The 25,338-nt window shown below is 38.4% G+C and overlaps 1 protein-coding gene across 9 annotated transcripts in view; it reads right to left on the reverse strand.

Annotated features, from left to right (window-relative positions):
• plcb3 (phospholipase C, beta 3 (phosphatidylinositol-specific)) overlaps window positions 1-25,338 on the reverse strand; it is a 357,037-nt gene that overhangs the window by 317,820 nt on the left and 13,879 nt on the right. For 2 of the 9 annotated variants that reach the window (XM_051920129.1, XM_051920132.1), the window contains exon 1: window positions 17,879-17,897. The exons of the other annotated variants lie outside the window; for them this stretch is intronic. The gene's annotated coding sequence lies outside the window, so the exon portion shown is untranslated. Of the gene's footprint in view, window positions 1-17,878; window positions 17,898-25,338 lie in introns of those variants that run through there. 9 annotated transcript variants of the gene reach the window in all.

Genomic DNA, 25,338 nt, shown 5'->3' on the forward strand with positions numbered 1-25,338 from the left:
CTAAATCAAATCAATATTTGGTGTGACCACCCTTTGCCTTCAAAACAGCATCAATTCTTCTAGGTACACTTGCACACAGTTTTTAAAGGAACTCAGCTAGTAGGTTGTCCCAAACATCTTGGAGAACTAACCACAGATCTTCTGTGGATGTAGGCTTCCTCACATCCTTCTGTCTCTTCATGTAATCCCAGACACACTCGATGATGTTGAGATCAGGGCTCTGTGGTGGCCATACCATCACTTCCAGGACTTCTTGTTCTTCTTTACACTGAAGATAGTTCTTAATGACTTTGGCTGTATGTTTGGGGTCGTTGTCCTGCTGCAGAATAAATTTGGGGCCAATCGTACGCCTCCCTGATGGTACTGCATGATGGATAAGTATCTGCCTGTATTTCTCAGCATTGAGAACACCATTAATCCTGACCAAATCTCCAACTCCATTTGCAGAAATGCTGCTCCAAACGTTCAAGGAACCTCCACCATGCTTCACTGTTGCCTGCAGACACTCATTATTGTACCGCTCTCCAGCCCTACGATGAACAAACTGCCTTCTGCTACAGCCAAATATTTCAAATTTTGACTCATCAGTCCAGAGCACCTGCTTCCATTTTTCTGCACCCCAGTTCCTATGTTTTTGTGCATACTTGAGTTGCTTGGCCTTGTTTCCACGTCGGAGGTATGGCTTTTTGGCTGCAACTCTTTCATGAAGACCACTTCTGGCCAGACTTCTCCGGACAGTAGATGGGTGTACCTGGGTCCCACTGGTTTCTGTCAGTTCTGAGCTGATGGCACTGCTGGACATCTTCCGATTTTGAAGGGTAATAAGCTTGATGTGTCTTTCATCTGCTGCAAGTTTCCTTGGCCGACCACTGCGTCTACGATCCTCAACGTTGCCCTTTTATTTGTGCTTCTTCAAAAGAGCTTGAACAGCACATTTTGAAACCCCAGTCTGCTTTGAAATCTTTGTCTGGGAGAGACCATGCTGATGCAATATAACTACCTTGTGTCTTGTTGCTGTGCTCAATCTTGCCATGACATGAAACTGTATTCAACAACCTCACCTTGGTAGCAGAGTTTGGCTGTTCCTCACCCAGTTTTAAGCCTTCTACACAGCTGTTTCTGCTTCAATTAATGACTGTGTTTCAACCTACGCGTGACATTGATGATCATTAGCACCTGTTTGGTATAATTGGTTGATCATACACCCGACTTTGTGCAAGTGTACCTATAAGAATTGATGCTGGTTTGAAGGCAAAAGGTAGTAACACCAAATATTGATTTGATTTAGATTTTTCTTTTGTTTGCTCACTTTGCATTTTGTAAATTGATAACAATAAACAATCATTATTTATATTTCTGAAAGCATTCTTTGTTTACAGTATTTTTCCACACCTGCCTAAAACTTTTGCACAGTACTGTATACACACACACACACACACACACCTCTCTATTATAAAAAAAAATCCTGGAAAGGAAAAGCAGGGCGACGAGACGTGATCTTTTCAGAAGTTCTCGGAAGACCCGCGAGACAAAAGAGATTGTCCCAGGGCCGTCTCGCAGGGACGTGGAACATGAGATTCTTGCAAGACACGCCCTACTTACAAACAATTTCAAATAAGAGCACAGCCTGCAAAACACTCAGTCTTGTAAAGGCACGTAGCACACACAGCGTATAAGGACAATATGTTCTAGATGAAACGTCAAGAAATAAGCAGAGAAGAAAGAGCAGCACAGAGAAAAGAGACCCAAAAGCGTTGGATTGAAAAAAGGCAGATAAGAGATTATGAAAGCAGTGGAATTCGAAAGGCTCAAACAAACGATGGCGCAATACACATGCAGGGAAAGGTACAGAATATGAAAGCAGTAAAATTCAAAAGTATTGCAGAATCTCAGCCAGGTTGAAGCCTTTTTTGTTTTAAGTGACCGTTAGGTCCGATTGAGGGAGGGCGGAGTACAGCACGGAAGACTGATAATGGGGTATTGATTGATGCGGTAAGGGGGGGGCGAGACCCGGGGGAGGAGGGGCTGGAGAGGGTGCTAGAAAGTTGTGTTTGGGGTTACAAAGTCGGCGATTGTTCAAGTAAAACTTTATTACGTCAGTCGCTACAGTATGAAAAATAAGATACTAAAGATCGCATTAGCGCAAACAAAAGGTAATTAATCATCAGAACCAGGTGAAAAAATTGCAGGAAAAATCGAAGTCAGAAATAAAAGGCAAAGAGTGGAAAACGAAGTCTTTTAGCCTTCGCATCATTCAATACACAAAACGTGGATTTACACAATAATGGACCATATGCTATGAGAATCTGTGGTCCCGCAACAGTTAAAGCAACGACAAGTTTAATTTCAAACAATACACAATTTGGGCAGGTGTATATGTATGATCATGGAGAAGCGATGTAAATTTTAACAGGCGACAAGAAAGGTAATGTATGTATTCTGCGATTAACATTAGACACCAAAGGAGATCGTGATATGCCATTCGTATTAAAATGTTTACAGTTTACCGTGAGAATAGCTTTTGCTACAACAATTAACAAATCACAGGGACAAACATTAGAAAAAGTCGGATTATTTATTAGAGAAACAGAAACAATATTCACTCATGTACAGTTATACATTGCGTTGTCACAATGTGTCTCCATAAACGGAATCAAAATTCAATGCGATCTTGAAGAAAAGGTAATTCCAAATATTGTTTTTAATGAAGCTTTAAAGTAAAAGTGCAAATAATGAAACTGAAACAATTCCAAAGGAAAAAAAAAGCTTTTAAAATTGTATATCCGATTAACCAAACACAGGATTTGGCGAGCGAAGCAAGCCCTAACCCTAACCCTAGTATACACACACACACACACACACACACACACACACACAATAACTCCCTAACATAGCCTCCTGCCCCAGGCCAAGGCTGGTGTTATCAGTACATGCACACCACAACCCTAACTGGAAGTCCACACCCACTCTTCTTCTCATTCTGACTACTGTATTGAAGTAGTTATGCCCAGCTCTCTGACTAGCAGCAGCTTTCTATATGCCTTGACTTCTTATGACATGTTTTGACAACATGTGCCTGTGCTTACAGTGGTCAAGATACTTTCTAACCCAGGCCATTGACTATACAAAAAGTTATACCTCACACGCAGAATACCAAAGAGTCAATTCCTATAGGAGTCTGAAGACTCTTCTATACAGCTTATCTCCAAAGTCAACGTATTAAATTTCTATACAATAACCCAAAGGAGTAATAAAACCTGCCAAGCGGAGGTAAACAAAATGATTAGATAATTGAAAATTCCCTTGTGAGGACTTACAGCTATAACAACAACATCTAGGCTAAAGTGGGGAGCTTTATGGACACTGCACCAAGTGGCACTTGGTAAGCCCTTTCTTTACAGCTCAGGTTGGACAACCCACTGGTCAGCAAAAAATCTTGCTGAGCACCACTATCTAAATAAAAAAAGTGAAAAAAAAGAACTAAAAGAATTTTGTTTGCATTTAGTTTCTGGCTAAAAACTGAAGGGATCAAGTGAAAAAAATGAAAGCATTTTTCTGGGGAAACACCTTAATTTAAAATATTACATTTGGTAGTGACAAGTGGAGTGGGAGATCATATGTTTGATTGAACACTGGTTGCGAGTTTTACAGTACGCCTCTCTCTTTCTCCTACAATGAACGCATCTCCCCTGACACCCTACCACACACTTGCTTCCTTCAGAAAATAGACTCCACTAATCGACTGCTGTCCTCAGAGGTTCATTATTAATTTCACGTCAAGCCCCAAATCTTCAGGGCTTTTCAAAAAAAGGGAGGCATCTAATCATTGTCCCAGATTTTTTTTTTTTTTTTTTTTTTTTTTTATAATACACCCCAATTAGAGAAGTTTCTTAATTAGCGAACGGAAACTTCTCACATCAATTTTCTGTACATCCTGTAATCGCAATGAGAGCGGAACACTGCCTTGATGGCCATAAATAGAGCTATAATAATAATGTGCCTAATCTATCCCTGGAATACTGTTTCTTGTTTTTTCTGTGATCAAGATGTATTGTTATTGATAAAATGTGAAGGAAGACAATGTACAACAGAAATAGAAACTAAACCAGTACACTCCCCTCAAAAATATAGAGAACATAGAAGCCTAAAGCACATTGTTCAGTATAGCAGCTCAGCAGTTAAGACATGCCAGGAAGTTTTTTTGTTTTAGGCTCCTGGTGCAAAAACTGAAAAAGCTTTCAATATTTTGTTACTGATGTGGTGTACCTTCTTTTCGAAGAGGAAATTCCTCACTACACTTCATATTTGCTGGAAGCACAGAATATACAGGCATAGATACACAAATGCTGTATGTGCAAAGCTTATTCTATCATTTTTGCTTTGCAGCTCCAAGAGAGTGGGTCTAAATCTCGGGCTCAGTCACAGTCTGTGTGGAGTTTACTAATCTTCCATGTGTCTGCAAGAGGGTGCTTAATTTTTAACCCCACATACCCAACATGTATGAATTAAGTTAACTGGCAATTCTAAATCAACACTGGATGATTGAATGTGGTTGTGGTTGAATTGAGTTTGCCTTAAACTAGGGCACCCAGTCCAGGGTTGGTTCCTGCCTTGTCCTTGATGCTGCCAAGGTAGTCATTGACCCAGGCTATAGATTCTAAACCTGGATTATATACAGTAAGCTTAGAAGAGTCCAATATGAGAAAACCTGTATAAAGTTCAACATTCAGCATAAAAAGTAACACACAGTTACGTCCATAAGTATTTGGACAATGACACAATATTCATAATTTTGGCTCTGCACACCACCACAATAGATTCCAGAAAACATTTTTAATGCCTGTCCCGATCTGGAACAATTTTCTTTGGACAATGGAAACTAAGATCAATATACTGTATATCAGAATGTTTGAAAGAGAAGAGTATGAAGAAGAGAAGAAATTGTTCATGATTTAGTGAATACCACATCAATTGTTTAAACATGATGGAGGCAGTTTTATGGCATGATCATGCATTTCTGAGAATGGAAGTCAGTCACTAGTGTTTGTTGATGATATCAGAAGTAGCAGGATGAATTTTGAAGTATATAGAGCTGTACTATCTGCTCAAATTCAAGCAAATGCTGCAAAACTAATACAACAACGCTTCACAGTACAGATGGACAATGAGCCAAAAACATACTATGACAGCAAAGCAAGTGCTTTTCAAGGCAAAGAAGTGAAATATTCTTCAATGGCCAATTCAATCAACTGATCTAAACCCAACTGGACATGCATTTCACTTGCTGAAGACAAAACTGATGGCAGAAAGTCCAACAAACAAGAAGCAACTGATGACATCTGCAGTAAATGCCTGGTAAAGTATCACTAGGGTGGAAACACAGTAATTGGAGATGGCCATAGATTCCAGACTTCAGGCAGTCATTGACTGTAAAGGATTTTCAACTAAATATTGAAAATGATCATTCTATTTATGAATATGTTAGTTTGTCCAAATACTTTTGAGTTCCTGGAAATATGAGGGCTATGTAAAAAAGGCTGTCGTTCCTAAATGACTCATATGATGTTTTTGGTAAACCCTTTAAATTAAAGATGAAAGTCTATACATTAATCACATAATGCTTGGTTTGTTTCAAATCCATTGTGGTGGTGTACAAAGCCAAAATTATTAAAATTGTGTCACTGTCCTAATACTTATGGACCTAACTTATTGACTTTGAGTAAGGCAAGAAATAAAGCAACACAAGAACGCCGACAAATATTTGTCCACAATTAATAGCAGTGTACAATATTTGACTGAAAAAGTTATTGTAAAATGCTGTAAAATATGAAACTCATCTGATAGTGCTCACCATAAAAGGCCAACTAAGAATATTAACGAGGAAAGAACCAATACAAGATAAATAGTCATTACACAACAGGCAGATTTTACACATAGTGGTTTGGACCTATGACTTCAAATCCTGTTACTGACACTGTGCGACTATGAGCAAATCATTTCAACTTCCTGCACTCCAACTGGAAAAGCAAGAAAGAAATGTAACCAATTGCATCTTAAAATATTGTAAGTTGTCTTGTATAAATGTGTCAGCCAAATAACTAAATAATATGTATTAATAATAAAATGATCTATTGCTATTTAGAATTAAAAATGTATTAATGTTTTCCTTAAGTAAGCTTGCCAGGCTTCCATCAACTTTTTAGATGATGTTTGAATACTGTTGAGGGACTATTGCTTATCGGGCAGGGCTGACATTAACGTTTGCCAGGTTGCCACTGGCAACAACCACTTTTTGACCACGGTTGGCAAGAACGTAAACCACCTTACTGATGAAATTTGAGAAGACATTTAAGATTACATTACACAACAGAATACACCGACTATCAACAACTTTCATTACATACGAATAAAAACAGCATCTGTACACTTCTTTTTGATTGTTTTATCTAAAGTACTGCAATGTTAATAAAATTCATTAATCATATTCTTGGTCAATACAGCAAATTTATTATTCAATTCAGTATGTACAAAAAAATCAATATGCAATACGTCCTCTGGACAATAAATAACATTCAGAAAATCTTCAGCACTCGTTCTAAGCATGACTGTATCAACTTCACCAATGATGCCTGGCAGTAATGAGTGTGGAAAGAGGAAAAAAAAAAGGAGGATATGAAGAGTGAGAATTTACAACTGACAGGGTTAGTGCTGCTGTTTGGAAATGATTTGGTTTTACCATGACAGACAGGTCAAAGCAGTACAGCATCTAAAGATAAATTACACTAATGCATACGAAAAGGCCATGCAGGCACGTGCGGCACTTGAATTGTGGCCTTCTATCTCCCCAGGCAATAATGCATCCCTGCTAATACAAGCTCCATAAAATATTTGCTGTTCCATTGCATTCCATACATGCAAACCAAGCAACAACTGGAAAGTGATAATAGGTGCAGCAACTTATAGAATTAAAGGACACACTTTCGTCTCCTTAATTTATGGCCTCAAAATATCTGACCACTGGCAAAGTGCACGTAACTACACTAGCCTGTAACTCACATGAAAACTGACATTGCTGCTCCTCGTAAGCTCTCTTCCGTTCACTTTAGCGTCTCTGCTCTGTATTGAAATGTTACAAGCAGTAATCAAAACCACAGCCTTTGTAGTTTTCTTTAATGTGAATTATTCAATGTTCGTGAATCAGTTATGCGGTAAACTGCATTACTAGCTATTTTATTTTCATTCTGAGCTTGTATTTTGTGTTTAGTAAGTGAATTGAACTTCCTATTTACAATAATTCTGAAAATTCAGCATATACCACTTTCAGTTTGCATTAATAATAAAAAAAATCAGTGGTTTTATAATATGAAATTGTAATAAGGAGATGTTACTCTTCTCTTTGTTTAAACTGAAAGTGAAAGTAAATTTTCACTGGGTCATTTAAATGGCTCCATTTCCACTGAAATATCACCACTCAACTTAGAATCTGAAGAACACCCTTACTGAGGTACAGTACCTGTTTGTACTGTAGAGAAAGAAAGATTCAAGAAGCTGTTAAGAACATTGAACACAAAATGCAAAATACATTGCATGGGAGGTGCTGGACCAGCTACCTCAGAGAAAAGAACTCACACCAAGTGAGTTCCAGGTCGTTGGTTCTTTGAAAAAACACAAATCCATAACCGATGATGCTGTGCTGAACATCTTCATTATACGACTTGCACTGATGGGATGGATGTTTTTGTGTTGTGATGGAACAACATAGATGCCTAACAATAAACATACAAGTGCATGTGGTCTAATTACCTGATTTTTTGAAGTACCCTTGTAGATATTAAAAAAACAAAAAACAAACAACTCCCACCCAACAACAGAATGTATCTGTTCCCTGTCTAAAAACACATGGCTGTCCTTGATGATATTGTAATGTGAAGAGTAACAGATGAGCTTACAGCTAATCTGCGCAAACAGAATAAAGAAATCCTGAGGAATTTCCAAACAGGTTGCAGCTCATGCACTGTTGAGCTGCAGGATTCAGGACTAGAAATCTTCTGAGGTACACATGCAGCACCAAAGAGAACATTCATTACTAAGCAATTGATCAGCAGAATGACAAAGAACTAATTTTTTTTGTAAAATTTCAGACCTCTGTGTTCTTCCTTCTGGAGGGAGCTGTGGTTTAAAGAACACAGAAGAAATTCCAACAACAAAAAAAGTTAACACTACAAAAGCCTTAGGGACTTGTAAATTCAGTGTATGACCCCTAACAGATACATTAGAACACAAGAAAAACAAACATGGTGTACCTCATTTTATAAAATGATTTTTACTGCTGAATACCTTAAGAGTGTTAAAAGTGCAGCTGCCTAAGCACATTTTATGGAAAGAAAGATCAAGGCAGGTTAATCAATCTGCTCAGGGTTTTGAGTTTGCACAGAGGCAAATTCAATTCCTTAGCCGACATGTGTTTAAAAGAGTACCAGAAATGCTGCCGTCAGGGACCAAGTTACAGCAGGGGTGGGCAAAGTCAGTCCTGGAAGGCCATAGTGGTTGCAGGTTTTTGTTCCAGCCTAGTTGCTTAATTAGAAAACAATACTTGTCAATAACTTAACTTCATGGCTTGTTAGTGCTTTAACTCTGCCATGTCAGATCATTCTCATATCCTAGATTTTTTTTTCCTTTCTAAGGATAGCACCCAAATGATTTGAAGTCCAAAGCATATGAGTAATTCTCAGTCCTTCACTTTTTTCTCTTCACTTTCCTTCTAAGTATTTAATTAAACCAAATAGTGCACAATAAATATACACAGGAGTAAATGGAAGGAAGCTAAAGGGATAAATGCTGGTTTCTTTTGTCATTTGCATCATATTGCTAAAAAACCTAGAAAACAGCTGTTTAAGACTAAAATAAGCAATCAATGTTTAAAATCTTAAGGAGCAAGACAACTAAAATGATGCAGAAGTGTTATTTGAGCAATAAGTGTTTCTTATTAAGCAACTGGATTGGAACAAAAACCTGCAACCACTGTGGCCATCCAGGAACGACTTTGCCCACCCCTGGATTAGAGCATAAAGAGGCGTATTAAGGAGACACACATATTACATAGACCAGTACGACAAACCAAAACAACCACTCAGGGCCTGAATTTTATTTGTGTCACAGAAGTGATTTGCCCCTAATGTAACAACAAATACAGGAGAAGGACATTGGGTTTATAAAAAAAGACATCATCATTGTCTACCTGACTTATCTTATCTTGTGAACATACTTCATTTATTCATTGACATTTTCTGTACCACTTAAAATCAATAACTAAAAAAAAAAAAATCAGTGCAATATGAATTGATGCTATAAAGATTATTCCGAATACATTTATTTACACAATTCTTTAAAGCTGCTCTTGTAACAACAAACTTTTCAAATCAGGCTTATCTGTAATTAACATTTGTGGTTATGTTTGTATCACTATATGGAGAAAACATTACTTGGTTAATAACATTAACTGCAGAGTAATACTTAACAGACAAGTCTAATTCAAATTTAATGGCCTTAAAGCTTTAATTTTCCAAATTCAACCTGCTTTTTTATTTATCCATTAAGGTTGACTTTTTGAAATTAAACTTGTCAGATGAAAGTTGATCCAATATCTCTCGTAAAATCACCGGTTGATTTCAAGATGCATCACATAAACGATAAGACTTTATTTTTCTTTATGCCTGTGTCCTAAACCAGAATAGGCTATTAAACTCAACTGATTGTAACTGCATGAATTACTCATAGCAAAACACTGCATCCCTATCATTCTGACACCATTCAAATATGTGTTATTGTATATGATTTCCACACATTAATTACATTTTAGTTTTTATGATAATCCACACTACTTTCATTTCCAGCAATCAAGGTTTTTTGCTGATTCAAATTTTGAAACCAACAATCAGTCATTGTCTGCGTGGAGTTTGCACTTTCTTTCCAAGTCTGTGTAACTTTTACCATCCTAAAGATGCATGTTTGATAAACTGGATATTCTACATATGCCTACGTAGGTGAGTGTTTATGTGAGTGGACCCTGCAACTGCCAATCTGCACAGAGCTAGTTCCTGCTTTACTCTTGATGCTGTCAGAATATGCAGTGGCCCATCTGCAACACTAAATTTTACTAAGCAGCTTTCAGAACATGATATTATGTTTTTCAGTCATTCTTTTGGACACAGAACCAAGAGTTCCTAACAGTAAAACATTTGCCTTCCACAGTTTAATGGCAGAATGTGACATTCATAGCCTTTGTCTCACAGAGAAAATGCCATTTCACTGTTATCAGTTTTAAACAGATGTTTAAGTATCATCAACATACAAATGTAAAAAATTAACTCTTAAAATGCATCCTAGGGAACACTAAAAAATAAAGCTGATGGCACAATTTTGTTGCTGAATGTGTTGCCGTACAATGTCAATTTAGATAACTTAAAATAACTGGCCATGTCACATTTACTGACTGTGTGTCAACCCTGTAGCACAGTCATGCTCCCACATTTTTATGACAGGGAACAGCGTGCTGCCTGACAGAATCCGTGCTGCACAAAGGGTTCACTGGTTCTGTGAGTTCAGCCACAATCTCGGCCCCTTTAATTCTTTATTCAATTCTGCCATGGTACATATAACACGAGACATCATACAGAAATATGTCCCTTCTGCTTGTAAAGTCCATAATGCTGACATATTGTACTTCTGGATGAGAATTCACTTGTTGGCAGCGCTTATACATATGAACCTGGCTTCACAGGAACATGCCGCTAATGGACTCCAAATCGCTTATATACAGTCATATGAAAACGTTTGGGAACCCCTCTTAATTCTTTGGATTTTTGTTTATCATTGGCTGAGCTTTCAAAGTAGTAACTTCCTTTTAATATATGACATGCCTCATGGAAACAGTAGTATTTCAGCAGTGACATTAAGTTTATTGGATTAACAGAAAATATGCAATATGCATCATAACAAAATTAGACAGGTGCATAAATTTGGGAACCCCAACAGAGATATTACATCAATACTTAGTTGTGCCTCCTTTTGCAAATATAACAGCCTCTAGACGCCTCCTATAGCCTTTGATGAGTGTCTGGATTCTGGATGGAGGTATTTTTGACCATTCCTCCATACAAAATCTCTCCAGTTCAGTTAAATTTGATGGCTGCCGAGCATGGACGGCCTGCTTCAAATCATCCCATACATTTTCAATGATATTCAAGTCAGGTGACTGTGACAGCCATTCCAGAACATTGTACTTCTCCCTCTGCATGAATGCCTTTGTAGATTTCAAACTGTGTTTTGGGTCATTGTCTTGTTGGAATATCCAACCCCTGCGTAACTTCAACTTTGTGACTGATGCTTGAACATTATCCTGAAGAATTTGTTGATATTGGGTTGAATTCATCCAACCCTCGACTTTAACAAGGGCCCCAGTCCCTGAACTAGCCACACAGCCCCACATCATGATAGAACCTCCAACAAATTTGACAGTAGGTAGCAGGTGTTTTTCTTGGAATGTGGTGTTCTTCTTCCGCCATGCAAAGCACTTTTTGTTATGACCAAATAATTCCATTCCTTGTAGCCCTCTCTGGTTCCAGGAAGGGCACCCCATCAAGCCTCCGATTCCCGCTACCAGGCTTGAATCCTTATGAGCCATGGCACCATACGCAGAATGCCTCTCTCAGCCTAACTCCCCTGCAGCTGCGTTGCCTCTCTCCAGCCAGTCACTAAGACTGAGCAGTACTTTGGCCACTCCAGCTTCCAGGTCACTCAGCTGGAGTGGCTATAAGCCCCCGAGCGCCGTCTGCACGCTCCGAGGGACTTCCTCCCGGCTGTCTGCCTTTCATCTGTTCACTTGCGCCAGATCTCTACCTCATTCCTGCCTTTTCTCTCTCTCCATCTTTTAGCATTGAGCCTTTTTCCTTTTGATTCCCCTTTGCCCTTCTCTTTTTTTCTTTCCTTCCTGCACTCATGCTTCCCTTTTAAAGAAGGGACATGGCACACTGCTGCAATCAGCAGCTCCCCACGCCAATTAGGGTCACGGGCGATCCTGCACTTATGCACTAAGTAAAGGGCCATCCACTCCAAACATTGCACACTGGATCCACTCTCACTCCAGTATCATGCAGCCACCTGAAGATGCGAGTCTCGCGATTATTTATTTAAAACATGCCAATCAGCCATGGACCTCACTTAACCACACCATTTAAGAGTCTCAGAATGAATCAAACTATATCAAGTGTTCACTTTCTTGTGATTTACAGATTCAAATGAAGGCACTCAAAACTGCTGCTAGCAAGTATTAGTGATATAAATGGGGGCAGTGTCATTGCTGCAAAAAAGACAAGATGTTTGCCATACAATTGTGTTTACCGGCTTTGGTAAACCTACTAATCACACATGGATGGGCCAGCTAAACCATTAAGTACACCTGATGGAAAAATGTTCCAGTTATCGGCAATGAGATAATGGACTTCCAATAAACAGGGTTTAGAGTTCAAACACAATTACTTACACCCTAATGAGAAAAGGCTAGAAAGTGTTCTGACTGCAGCGGCCTCCCATCGTACCCACTCACCTTTTGTTCAAAGAGATTGCTAAAGATATAGAAATCCCTGTAGTCATAAAGTCTGAAAGGGTGACGATCAGCTTCAGCTGTGTGATCAGGTCACTCACTGATAGGCTGCGCTCTGGAAGTGGCTGGATAACTACATCCATACTTGTACTTGCAGTAATTCTTAGATTTTACCCAAAGGCAGAAGCTCAAAAATAAAAACCTAAGAAGGATCACATAAAAAGACTTCACCTGAGGTAACCCTGAGGGGCACTGCACTACGGCAAGTCTTTCATTCTTTCTCTGTTGCCACACCTAATTATCATTTAACAATATTAAAATATGTAACAAGAAATGAAGAGCCAAAATAAAACACTATAATAAATAATCTTTGGTAATAGCATTTGTGGTAATGGCGTGGATAAAATTGTGCCATGATGCTTGAATGTGATGAGAGGGACACAGTGTTTTGTGGCTTCTGTCTCTTGCTGAACAGCTACTTGTGCCAATCCAAAGCAGCAATTTCTTAGTGTATCTTAGTGGTGCACACTGACTGGCAAAGATTCCTTGTTCTTTAAGCATTTTGACTTCCACTGTTTTTACAGATGCTTTTGTTCTTAGCTGGCACACTTTTCTCATCATCTGGGCTTTGGACTCAAATCCTCTGGTACAATTGATTTTATACAGACTTGATGCAACACAAAGCCAAGATGTAGCAGCAGAGAACAGAAACCAACATACAAAAACTACAGAGGTAAGCAGGATTGCAAAATAAGCTCAAGATCAACAAGAGAGAACTTCAGAAAATTCGACGAAAAATCACCAAACTGAATTTGTTTAAATAAAAACACACTAAACTAAAAGCAGTGGTTCAACAGCAAAATATGTGCCCCACAGCCTTTTCAAAACTGCAATGTCGGTTTGTTATACACTGACATACTAAGCAAAGCAAAAGCGGGTAGAGAATATGACTGGATGAATAAAGTATATTTCATTCATCTGTTCACATCAGCCATCCATTTACTGACCTTGCTTAATCTAAATACAGCAGCAAGGGAGTTGGTGCCTATCCCAGCAGCACCATTAACACTTTCTACAGCTCCTCTTGATCAAAATAAAAAAACATTGTTTAAATGCTGGCTCTAACCACTAGTTTAAACACAACAATTGTTTCAGATGAGATGGGTTCCTGGGATTATAATGATTTTTTATATGGAAGTATGATGTATAGAAATAAATGAAGCACTTACAGTGGCTCACTTACCAAAAGACTAACAATTTGTTCAATGTTGCTCACTGGCTTAGGCTATCGACTACAATCCAGAAGGTGCCTCTCTGTGAGACCCAGAGGAATTTGATACACCCGTTTAGCTCAGCAAGCACAACCCAGACAATGAAAGAACCTGGGAAGCATTAAAAAAACAGTGCAATGTAATCAAGAACTGTATACCTTTTTTGAAGTATCTCTAATGAGATGAAGTGGGCACAACACATCTTGTCTTTTGTCAAACAGGCTCCCCAGCACATCTGCTTGCTCTAGACATCCTCACATACTTTTAAAGGTGCACAGTGGAGTCCATCCTTCCTGGGTGCATCCTGACACAGCACCTGCTCAGCTCAAGATTGTAAAGCACTGCAGAGAGTAGTATAGGCAACACAAAATACTACCAGCAAACTGCCACCTTCTATTTAAGACATGTATAACAGATGCTGCTTCAGAAAAGTAAACGGTATAAACCAAGACTTCAGCCATCAGGCCCAGTCACTTTTCCCACTCTTCCCTTCTAGCAAACGTTACAGCACTATCGAAACTCACACCAATAGAATAAGGGAGAGTTTCTACCCACAAGTCAAAATGTTGATAAATTCATAAGAATAAAAATCACAACATAACAAAACAGTGTGTGTGTGTTTATAAAACACTTACAAATCTATATTGTATATACATATACATGATATGTATATATTTTGTGTGTATGTGCCTTCTGTAGATATTGAATTATTGTCACTGTTCTGAGGAGACATACAAGTAAAATATTACATTGTATTATGTACACTGTTTCCACAATGAAAATGAAAGAAGGTAAGAGGCATAGTGTTGAGACAATATTTCATCTGTATAGCATCTCTCACCTTCCTTTCTTTTCAGCTTTTAAAGTTTTTTTCCTTTGCAGTGGCACACTGACACAGCTCTACACTAACACTGTGTACAATGTAGGCACGACAAACATGGGAAGACATGGGAAAAGCTTGCAGCCTCCACACATGCTGCAACTGCCTCTTGATTTTAAGCCAGGCAAAGGGCAAGGTGCTGTGAGGCAGCAGTACTAATCGCAATGCTACCACTCTGCCCCTAACGTGAGTGGTTCAAAGTAAGAAGGAAGGTTTTGTAGATCACATGGAATAGTGATTATCTTTAAAAACTTTTAAAGTCACTTTTAAAAACTGTTCAAACTTTTCCTTCTGACTTGTTATTCCAAGCCCATTCAAGTTTAGAAGAATTTAAGATATTGTGTTACAGAGTAGCTGTTGATGTCACAGTGCTTAGCGCTGCCATGCCTACAGGTTGAGGGATGAAGTTTCTAAAAGTGACTTTGATGTTTGCTAAACAGTACAGTTAACTCATATCCCAGCCTATTAACATTGTGCAGTGGAAGAAAAGCAACCACTTAGCAATTAGCTGCCTATCCTGGCATTTAAGACTCAATGTCAGGTCTTACCCTAGAATTAGAGTTGACAATCAGTCTGATGCACATGGGATGAGGGTGGAACTGATGAACCTAGAAACATGTTTTAGGGATGTGGGGAGAACAGGGAAGCATCACACAGACAGTAACTGAGATGGAAACTGAACACAGCAGCACTGATCTTAGCACTGCCAAGCTATGTAAGGAAACTATAATCATCCATTATCTGAAACTGCAGCTGCATTCAACCTAAGCAGCATCAGACACAAGGCACAAATCAATCCCAGATAAGATGACTGTCTAATACAGGACGCAATGCACACATCCTCTGACAAGGACGATGTAACTTAACCAATCAAACTAAGCTGTACATCTCAGAAAAGTGTGAGGAAACTGGAGCACCTAGATAAAATCATATAACAAAATACTGCATGTGCTCTTATATGTTATATATACTGTATATACAGGTGCTGGTCATAAAATTAGAATATCATGACAAAGTTGATTTATTTCAGTAATTCCATTCAAAAAGTGAAACTTGTATATTAGATTCATTCATTACACACAGACTGATGTATTTCAAATGTTTATTTCTTTTAATGTTGATGATTATAACTGACAACTAATGAAAGTCCCAAATTCAGTATCTCGGAAAATTAGAATATCAATTAAGACCAATGCAAAAAAAGGATTTTTAGAAATGTTGGCCAACTGAAAGGTATGAACATGAAAAGTATGAGCATGTACAGCACTCAATATTTAGTTGGGGCTCCTTTGGCCTGGATTACTGCAGCAATGCGGCATGGCATGGAGTCGATCAGTCTGTGGCACTGCTCAGGTGTTATGAGAGCCCATGTTGCTCTGATAGTGGCCTTCAGCTCTTCTGAATTGTTGGATCTGGCGTATTGCATCTTCCTCTTCACAATACCACATAGATTTTCTATGGGGTTAAGGTCAGGCAGTTTGCTGGCCAATCAAGAACAGGGATACCATGGTCCTTAAACCAGGTACTGGTAGCTTTGGCACTGTGTGCAGGTGCCAGGTCCTGTTGGAAAATGAAATCTGCATCTCCATAAAGTTCGTCAGCAGCAGGAAGCATGAAGTGCTCTAAAACTTCCTGGTAAACGGCTGCATTGACCTTGGGCCTCAGAAAACACAATGGACCAACACCAGCAGATGACATGGCACCCCAAACCATCACTGACTGTGGAAACTTTACACTGGACCTCACGCAACGTGGATTCTGTGCCTCTCCTCTCTTCCTCTAGACTCTGGGACCTTGATTTCCAAAGGAAATGCAAAATTTACTTTTATCAGAGAACATAACTTTGGACCACTCAGCAGCAGTCCAGTCCTTTTTGTCTTTAGCCCAGGCGAGACGCTTTTGACGCTGTCTCTTGTTCAAGAGTGGCTCGACACAAGGAATGCGACAGCTGAAACCCATGTCTTGCATACGTCTGTGCGTGGTGGTTCTTGAAGCACTGACTCCAGCTGCAGTCCACTCTTTGTGAATCTCCCCCACATTTTTGAATGAGTTTTGTTTCACAATCCTCTCCAGGGTGCGGTTATCCCTATTGCTTGTACACTTTTTTCTACCACATCTTGTCCTTCCCTTCGCCTCTCTATTACTGTGCTTGGACACAGAGCTCTGTGAACAGCCAGCCTCTTTAACAATGACCTTTTGTGTCTTGCCTTCCTTGTGCAAGGTGTCAATGGTCGTATTTTGGACAACTGTCCAGTCAGCAGTCTTCCCCATGATTGTGTAGCCTACAGAACTAGACTGAGAGACCATTTAAAGGCTTTTGCAGGTGTTTTGAGTTAATTAGCTGATTAGAGTGTGGCACCAGGTGTCTTCAATATTGAACCTTTTCACAATATTCTAATTTTCCAAGATACTGAATTTGGGACTTTCATTAGTTGTCAGTTATAATCATCAACATTAAAAGAAATAAACATTTGAAATACATCAGTCTGTGTGTAATGAATGAATCTAATATACAAGTTTCACTTTTTGAATGGAATACTGAAATAAATCAACTTTGCCATGATATTCTAATTTTATGACCAGCACCTTTATATACTGTATATGTTGCATTCTGTGTAAGCTGTTTTTTGCTGGTATTGTAGTTCTGTCATGATTCCAAAAAGCACATTCAAGTAAGAATTTCATTGTACTATGTACACAAGACAATAAATCGGAAAGTCTTCAGACATATGAAGAACATGCAAACTCCACACAGTTACCAGGCAGGAAAGTCAAAACCCAGACCCCCGGAGTTGTGAGTCAGCAGCGCTAACCACACAGCACAAGTATGCCGCCCACTACTCAGCCTGTTCCCACAAGTTTCACAAAACACATTTGGCTCATATGTATGCATACTCATGCCAAGTTCTTGGACTTTCCCTCAAACAGAACTGACAGAATTAAAAGAAGAAAACAGGAAATAAATAAATTAAAGCAAGAGGCGAACAGAGCGAATGGTGCTTGGCCAGGGATGAATGCGCAGCAGCTCTTGGACTGAGACAGGTGAAGAGAGGGCCAGAGAGCCAAGTTCACTTTTATAAAATGCTGCTCCCCAGCTGAAACAAGTAGAGGCAAAAGCTGGATTACCCCAGGGTGGCCCAAGTGACAGCATCAACATGCCTGGCCACATCTCCCAAGTCATTTAGCAGCTGGCTTTCTGATCCTGGAGCCCATCCAGCCACAGAAGAGCAGATTGAAAACAGACAGCCAAAGGATGGAATCTCTTCCGCTGTTTAAATGAAAAGGGGAGAGTGGGCGAGAATATTAACTTTAGAAAGGAAAGCTCATTACCTCAGACTAAACAAAACAAAAAAGATCCCTCGAACAAGTGCACCATCCTGTTTCCTGGACATACTGGCTCTCCCTTGCAAGCACCTGGCAAGGCTTTGGTTTGTGCAGATCAGTGGTTATTTATTAACCACAGGCAATTCCACGAAGTGTCACTACAGATTTAACACCAGAGAGCAACTCTTTTAGGGCTAATTTTTTATTTGTTTCTTTTCTCCCGGGGTTGAATATTTTTCCAAAAACTAACTTTTTTTAAAAAAGAACACAAAGCAATGGTTTAACACATCAAATCAACAAAAAATATTTACTTTTGACAAATGTTACTGTCTTGCATGTTGTATGAGCCTGCATACTATATGATTTCACATATATGTTACACAGCAAAGTCCTGCAAAGTATGATATTGCTCAAAGCAGCCAATTGCATACATTGCCACATTGCACTGCTTACAATATGTGTTGCACTGGTGCTTCCTTTTCAATTGTCTGTTACTGCACTTTCTCACATATATTGTTAGTGTGTACTGTAGAGAGAAAAATCAGAGTCCGACTCAGCGATAATGCGCAAAATATCATCTGCGGAGTATTTTCTTTTCTGCATTCGTTTTGCTCCCTCGTGAGATGTCGATGCCATCTTGCCTTTGTTTACATTTCGTAACTCACACACACGCAAGGATTAGATGCAGAGTCAATGAGTCTAACATTCCTCCAAGCAGAGAGGGAGTTTTGTCACCATTAACAGCTGATTGTCGCCCTCTTCCCCTGGATGTCGACTTTTGTCGACATGCGCCCTCAACCCCTCCTGTCAACAACAGTCGACATCCGCCCTAAAAGAGTTTTAATGGCTAAGCTATAGGCTGAAAACCACAAGGCTGCAGGTTCAAACCCAAATTCTTACTTCTGTGTCAGCGAAGCACAAAACACAAAAATGGGTAAGGGTTCATGGTGGTGCAGTGTTTAACACTATTACATAACAGCGCATTCAAATTCAGTACCCACTTGCTATCTGTGACTGTATGTACTCCCCATGCCCTCCTTGTTTTACCTCCAGATACTCTGGTTTAATCTCAACAATCTAAACAAATGAAGTTCTGTTAAATTAGCATCTTTATATAAGTGGCCACATCCAGTAATATCTTGTCAGGGTTATTTCTCACCTTATAGTCAGTTTTGTTGAGATAGGTGCTGCTTCCCTCTGACCTCAAATTGAATCAGCAGGTTAGAAAATGGAGAGACGGCTCGGTGACAAAAAAAGAATAAAGAGATTTTAAAAATAATCCTCCATTTTAACATGTCACTTTAGGATGGTGCTCACTAAGAAAGGCAGTATACAAATGTGGAGATTTTAAAGTCCCTCACTCAATCTGTACATCTTTGAATGATAGGCTGAAAATATCAAGAAAGTCAATGCAGGTGTCATAATAAGGACACAATATTGATAAGAAAGCAATGAAAGCTGTAGGACAGATGTGGGAGAAGTCAAAGGGCTGGCTTTTCAATTATAAGATTTCTGGTGAAAAGAGGTCCATGCGGTAGATGCAGAAAAGCTAACTTTAGACATGCCCACTTCATAACAAAAAAAATCAATTTGCACTGAACTAATAAGCTTTTGCTACCACAACCTTAACCAGTTACCAAAAAAAACAAATACATAAATGGTGAACTTTAACTGAAATGCCTGTAGCAAGCCCTATTGTACTCTACAATGCCTGAAAGTTGACCAGTAAATAAGCAATTCCAGTTAAATGGTTTTTTTCCAGAGCTGCATCTGATGCCTACAGGACAGGCTCCAGCCCTGTTACCTTGAAATGGATTAAGAAGGCTTGATAATCCATACATGAATGGTTGGACAAATTAAAGTATTTGTATGAAGGGCAACATAAGAGTGAAACCAACTGAAATTCTTAAACTACTTGTCTGGAAAGCTCAAAAGATAAAAAAATTTGAATGGTCACTGTGTCTCTCCAGCTAAATATCCTGTACTATGAAAAAGCAGAGCCTCACCTACAGCCCACAATCACGTGGAGAAACAACAAGGCTCTTTTCTGGGCTGTCTTTTAGGATAAGGCAAAAAAAGTGGACTGTTTACATAAATGTGTCTTGCTAAGCCAATTTATCATTAATCTAGGAGTATCAAGAAAACCTCCATCCATCTTTTGAACCAATATTTTTCACAAAAAGTTCATGAGGCAACATAGGGCACAAAAACAGTTCATCAGTGGTATACACAGTTAAATCAAACAAACTTAGACTTTGTATTTCTTCATGAAAACTGACAACTAGAAACAAGTATTCTATAAAGTGCAATATAAATAAAATTTATTATTATTATTAGTGTGGGGAAAAAATAAAACAGAACACACTTCAGCCTTTATTTATACAGTACTTTTAATTTTGAAAGCTATCTTAAAGTACTTTCAACAATATTCTCCATTATTAGAATTAAAAAAAAAATATACATCAATAAACTCAATGTAGTTGTAGAACTACATTCATTCATGGTCAGTCTGTCATTATTTTATACTGCGTCTTTCACACTGTGCAACATGATGGCTCAGGGCTGCCTCAGTCCTATGTGGATTATGAATTTTTCCCCATGTCTGTGTAAGTGTGTTTCTCCAACTACTTTCTCCAACTAATTAATCTACCTCAGATGTGTGCGTTTTGTAAATCTTGTGACTCTAAAGTGGCCCTATATGAATAAGTGAGCATGGGTATGTATCAGTGTATCTTCTAATGAACTAGCACCCTCAGAGATGGCTCTTGTTTGCTCCTAGTGCTACCAAGATAGGTCCCATTGGATTAAGCAGGTTCAACAACTGATGGATCTTCCTGATATCTAAGTACAGTTAACAGATGACACTTTAGATTTCACAAATGTGTATCTTGTGTGTTTACAGTATTCTGAAGCATGAAGGTACACAACATTTTGAAATGAATGCAGTGCACGATATGCATAAACAAATACAGTGAATATATAGAAACTAAACCAAAAACTCCAGTTTGGACAACCGCATACAGAATACAGATTTTTAAGTCTCACGCATATATTGTGTGTTTATAATACTGAATTTCATGTTCGGTGAGAAAGCACGTGTGCCATTTCCTCCACCTCAAATCGTTCGGCAAACTTGATATTTTTTTGGTATTTACCATTATCAGCTTTTACATATAGCTAAGCAACTTGTTCTACCATAAAATCTAGAGCAAAAGTTAAAGTTCTTTATAGAGAAAAGCAAGGAAAACTAATTCCTAATGAAGACCAGTGTTTACTCAAAATATTTTGCATAAGGAGGTATTTTCTGGTTAAATGTTATTTAATATGTTTAATATGAAATATGTTATTTAATTTCATAAGGACTTATGTAAGCATACACGTATATACACAACAAGCATTTAAGCTTTCAAGTTACATGTATTCATAGAAGAATGTAAGCATACTAGTTATTTGTCCATTTTCTCATCCTTCTTTTGAGCTTAGAGTTTGTAAGCACTGTGCAACCATTCAGCATTACAGCCTTCTGTCCATAGATGGCAGGAAGTTCTGTTACAACTAGTTAATTCTGAGCAACAGAGGTATACTCAAAAAGGAATACATTCACGTAATAAAACAGATAAGATATAAGAAGGTGAAATTTTTACGATCAAACATTATTTTATATTGTAAAAGACCGACTTAAACTGTGGGGTGAAAAAGCTCAAAGTGCATTTCATTTTGAGAACTTCACAAAACAAGAATTCAAAAAGGATATATCATAGTAGTGAAGTACTGTACTGGAGATTGGAAGGCTATCAGTCAGTGTCATATTTGCAATAAGTATAGCATCCTTCAAACTGGGGCAGCTCATATGTGCTGCTGGCCTAGAGCTTCACGGTTCCAGGATTTGTATCCTGGTCCCGGATGTTTGCTTTGGCATGAGTATATAATGATTGATAGATAGATAGATACTTTATTAATCCCAAGGGGAAATTAATGTCTAAATTTAAAGGGTATCACGGTGAAGCAAAATGTAGCACTGCTGTCACACAGCTCCAAAGTCCTGGATTCAGCCTTGTGCAAGTCCGAGTGTGAGAATGTGCTTAACTGCTAAGTGGTGCCCTGTCAAGGTTTGGTTTCTGCCTTGCACCCGATGCTGCTAGGAAAGGCTCAGACTTTCTGCTCCCCTCAGTTGAATCAGACAGGTTCAAGAATGTGTTATCTTTCCTACTGATCGCCATCCCATTTCACTTTGTAAGTGTCAATGTTAACTTTCAGAATTAATTCAAAAAGTTACTCATACACATATATGATATCAAGGCCAAGAAAGGGCAACTTAAAATCATCTTTATTTTAAATAGTAACATGAATAAAGCAAGAACATTTGCATAAACTAAATCCAATATCGCAGTGCCCATCCCATTAAATAAGAGGAACTAAGAGGTGCCTTTTCAAGTTGATGAGTAAATTACTAAAATGAAAAGGAAAACATCTTGTAATACAGAATACAATAAATCAATGTTTTATATACAGAGAGGGGGAAAGTATCTGGCTGCTGTCTGATTTTCATTATTATTGCAAATCTTTTCGCTGTGAATGTTATCAGATTCAAACAAATTCTATTATTAGATAAAAGGGATCTTCAGTGACTGAAAGACAAAAAATTATTAATTAAAAAAAGTTATGTAAAATGCAGTGCCCCCAGATAAAAACAGAATTGCCTCAGGTCACTTCTGCAACAAGACGTTTCCAGGAATTATTGATCAGGCTACATCCTTCTCAAGGAGCTGTTTCATCTCAGTGACGTATTGGTTTCTCAACATTAATGGCTCATTTCATGCCCTGCTACAGTATGTTAATATGGTTTAGGCCTAGATTTTGACTATTCCCTTGCTATTTTTATAATAATCCTGATGTCAGCTTGTTGGATTTCAGATCATTGTGTTGCTACATGACCAACTCTGATGGATGGCCTGCCATTTTCCTGAAGAATCTACTGATGAGGAATTGAATTTGTAGTAAGGACTATTTAATAAGTGTAAGACATTCAGGTCCTAATGCAGCAAAGGTTTCATAAACGATGTGGAATGAAATATTAGAATTTCCCCAGCCAGAGTCAATATGAGCCAAAAACATCTAGTTATTACTTATTACTCATGGACATTTTATGTAACTTGCAACACACCCGCATGTTCTTATTCATGGACAGCGATTTCCACATTGCAGTTCTGCCCTGGGTTTCAGATGTATGGACACAGACCTTGAGCTGAGAGAGGGGTCTGTAGACTTGCTAGATGTTATTATGAGGATCTTTATGACTTTGATGGAAAACCTTACACATCAGTCTTGTAAAGATTTTAGGAAGGAGACCCAATAATAGGAAAATTAACTAATGTTCTGGACTTTTTCCATTTTGGTAACTTAGCTCTGACTGTGGTACCGTGGAACCCCTGTGATTTAGAAATAGCCATGTGATCTTTTCTAGACTGACATGTATTAAACATTTTTTCCTAGATGTTTACATATTTTTCTTTTGATTGTGAAATAATGTGCACATCTAGAAACTTTGTGGTGAAGGCCAAAGTTAGTCAAATATATTACCTTCAGGTGAGAGCCCCAAATATCTCTTCAAGTACTCGGACTTCCCTGCTGGTCACTAATGTGTTCACACTTGAAGATTGTGGTGTATATTACTCTGCACCAAAAGCTGGTCATATTTCTTTCAGACCCTCCTTTATATTTATCTACAGCTTTCAAAGTTCTGACCAAATTCACTGTAACAAATATCTAATAACACAAACAATCAGACAAACACTAAATATGTATATAGTGTCTTTACTGTGAAAACTGTAGTGAATTAGATTTTTCATATTATTGTCACTGTTTTTGGGGTGTTGAGAACATGTTCATCTTTATAAGTTTAAGCTTGGCTGGTATGACACCAGAAGGGCATGAACACATGGTTTTCCACTCTTTCCTAAATAAGTAAAAACCTGTTTTCAGAACAATTTCACTTTCAGTTTTGAATTTTTACCTGTTTACTGATTTTGAGTTAGACCTGTCCTTTTGTTTGGTTCACTGATTGTTTGACTATTCTGTGTTAAGAAACCTGCTACACTTCATTGCTCCCTTTCCAATAGCTCTTAAAAATGTCTGCCATTCACACAACTTCTCTTCCATATTGATTTCTTTTCTGTAATGGAAAGAATGATAGATCCAACATTAACCAACCAAAAGCAGTATACATAAAATTTAATGACTGTTTAGGAAAAAACGGCCAAGTCCAAATGTGTGCATAACCTCTCTAAAACAATATATTATACAAACCGTGAACTCACATTCATACACACAGTTATACTGTACTAACTCACAAAAGGAATCTGCAGTGTTTCTACATTTTTCCCACATCTTTCCCAAAGTGTGCCTCGTACATGTTAACACAGGATGTGCACATTAGCACGCAGATGTTTGTTTGATCAACACCTGGCTGCAACCTTTTAGCTGGCTATGGTATACAGATGCTATAAGACATATTACCCTGTGCCCACCATTTACTTTTATAGGTCCCTAATACAGAGGGGAAAATAGATGTTCAAATTGATTTGGTAGGGTGCTGAAAATTCCAAAAATAGACAGCCAACCACCTACACTAAGGTGTCAGGTACAACATAACCAACCACTATATACACCAACCTGCCCTCCTTATGTCAACTCTGCAGAAGTGTAAGGACCTGTAGCTCTGAATGCTTTAATTCCACACAATTAGACTCAATACTTAAAACCTGTTAGCTCTTGCTTTCAAATTCAGAGTTGCACGAGAAACTGACATTTTTACTGTTGGTCACCCTGAAGAACAACAATCAGTTGTATCCTAAAGGCAGAATTTGACTCCTATTGCAATAAAAACACACCCAACAGGATTACTGAAAGACATCATCAGTTCAGGCCATGAGATGGACTGAAGCTCTGTCCAGTAACACTTCCTGTCTTGTACACGATGTAATGGGCCCTTATCCCCACAGAATTCTTTAATTAAATGGGTTTCATAATTTTATCATTGTTACTAGCCCCATGGGTTTATCATCACCAGAGTATTATGGTCATATTCATATTCTTTTCTGGGATATTTCAACTCAAAGAATGTATAATTCTGAAAGCCAGGTTCACTTCTGCTTTTTTTTTTTTAGTTACATTAGATGAAATAAACAAGCTACCACTTAGACGGAAGAAGTTAGTGAAAGCCTGAAGACAATAGGTGTCTGGAAATCAGCAAAAACCAAGAA

This window comes from Erpetoichthys calabaricus, chromosome 1 (assembly GCF_900747795.2).
Source record: "Erpetoichthys calabaricus chromosome 1, fErpCal1.3, whole genome shotgun sequence".
NCBI classification, from domain to species: domain Eukaryota; kingdom Metazoa; phylum Chordata; class Cladistia; order Polypteriformes; family Polypteridae; genus Erpetoichthys; species Erpetoichthys calabaricus.